Genomic DNA, 2604 nt, shown 5'->3' with positions numbered 1-2604 from the left:
GTCTGGTCTGTATACAAGTGTGGTACCTACATATTACGATATACACACGTCATTGTTCAATGCATTTGCATTGTTCTTTTGTAAGAAGGGTGTACTTAACGGTTGAGGGATTTGAGGGACCAAACAGGGACAGGACACAGGTTTCTGTAACAACGTAAACAACGCATGTAATCGTTAACTATGCCGGTCGATACATCAGACATGTCTGACACTGTAGGGTTTTATTGTTTTTCAGCAAAGCCGTTTAAGTTTACGTCATAATGAAGTAATTATTTCCATAAATGCGTTTTCCATAATACAGATGAGGTGATTAATATTGGGTGTATATTGACGGGCGAGTCGAGTACCTGTAATTATATACTATATCGTCCGTCCGTCTGGTGTACAATTTTGTTTGTCCTTCGATCTCCTACATTTTTCAATCGATCTCTGGTATAGGCCTACACAGAGACCTATATACTAGTATATAGGTCTCTGGCCTACATGAATCGACTATATTTTTGCAAAAGTAATTTTGCTTTGCTTAATTATTACAGTTTTTGTCTGGAGATTTAGATCTATATTTTTTCGAACGATTTCTTCGAAACTTCTTTATAATCATGACATGAAGTTTGCCCGAAAAGAATTTTGATTCAGTTATTTTGTCAAAAGTTATTGCCCTTTGCTTATCTCGGTATTGGTTTTTGTCTGAAGTTCTAGGCCCTACAGGAATTCATCATAGTCATACTATCAAGTTATGTTTACCTGAAAGAAATTGAATCGACTATTTTTGCTTACGGTATAATTCTTTGTTAGAATATTGTCCAGAGATCTACAGTTTTCTGTGGTTTTTATAGGCTTTATAGGCTTTATAAGCATTATATCAAATTGTGTTTAACGAGTTGGAGTCGTTTGATTATTTGTTTTCCTAGTCTGCCTATTTCTCGAATTAGTTATGTCATAACTGGCCCAGTCTTGTGTGTATGAACTATATAGTTGGATTAAGGGGATGGCATGAACACGATATAAATATTTCTCAGTCCTGGAAATTGATATTGATTTTGAACATTTTTAAACAAAATTATTTTTTAGTTATCTTAATCAAAACACTGTGTGCAATTTTGATTAAATATGTGATTTGTGAGAAAATGTTATATATTTTGTGACCGCTTTATAACTGCAATTCAAGGGGAAACATTTATATTTTTACATTTGGTTAGAATGTGGAACTTTATCGAGCTTATATTGGTTGTTGGTCTTACCAGAGACTTAGATACTAAATATAGATCTCTGGTCTTACACAGTCAACTTATTACAAACATCAGATGAAGTCACCTTATTTTAGAGATAGAGACTGGTTGATATAAAAAGATCCCTCGACAACATCGATTAGGTAAAAGTTGTAACACACTTGAAGATGAGGTTCACTATATTTTCGACTGCATTTACAACTCTTCCCCTAGAATACATTTTGTTGAAAAATATTAAATAAATACAAGTCTCCCCGATAAATAAATGTATATATGCTGTTGTCATCTAACGAATCATAGCTTTTGCGCGATGTTAGCCTCTTCATTAAAAAGTTTTGAACTGAGGAAAGTACGCTTACAATGTGCTTAAGTATATGTTCAATCTTGTATATATATTCAATTATGTCTAATATATATACATCCCTGATATATTTGTTTGTTTGTCTTGTTTTGTAACTTTGTTTGTTTGTCTGTTTGGTTACATTGTTTGTCTGTTTGGTTACATTGTTTGTTTGTTTGGTTACATTGTTTGTCTGTTTTGTTACATTGTTTGTTTGTCTGTTTGGTTACATTGTTTGTTTGTCTGTTTGGTTACATTGTTTGTTTGTCTGTTTGTTACATTGTTTGTCTGTTTTGTTACATTGTTTGTTTTGTTACATTGTTTGTGTGTCTGTTTTGTTACTTTGTTTGTTTGTCTGTTTTGTTATTTTGTTTGCAGTTCGATCCATGATGTGTTCTGCTTGAATGTAAATTGCAATAAAGTTGAATTAAATTGAAATTGAAAACGATGTTAAAAATGGTTGCTTTATTTATTTTTTTTTTCTTTTCTTTATTTTTCACTATGCCAACTTTACCAAGTTATCCAAAATTGTCATCGCGCAACGTTGATGATAGAGTCACTTAATTAGCACGATCAATGAAAGCGGTACAATAGTTTTGTAGGAGATCTAGATAAGATAGAATGATGTTTTACACCCTCTCAATTCAAGTCGATTCTGGTTTGGTACAAAATGATGGGGTTTGCATATTGTTATGTTCTGGTGGGATTTTAAAGGCTCTTTATATCTGAAAATCCACGTGGTTGGGCAAGGTTAAACATCCACAGGGATTTGACACGAATTCCTTACCCATAGTGCCTAATATAGTTTGGTATATAATACATTTCGTGCCAAATTCCTGTGACCATGCCTCCCGTATCTCGCAGTCTTGGTCAGGCGAGACACAAAATACAGTCCTATTATTTAAACCTAAATTCACGATACAACTTTCTAAGTGTCATATATCACAGTACAGAGTAATAAAAGATTGGTAATATTTCAAACAACGTGATATCCAGTCGCGGCTGATCAGACACTAACGATGAAGTAGAAACTTT

This window comes from Pecten maximus, chromosome 1 (genome assembly GCF_902652985.1).
Source record: "Pecten maximus chromosome 1, xPecMax1.1, whole genome shotgun sequence".
NCBI lineage: Eukaryota > Metazoa > Mollusca > Bivalvia > Pectinida > Pectinidae > Pecten > Pecten maximus.
The sequence above is the reverse complement of the archived record's forward strand: the minus strand, read 5'-3'. Positions refer to the sequence as shown.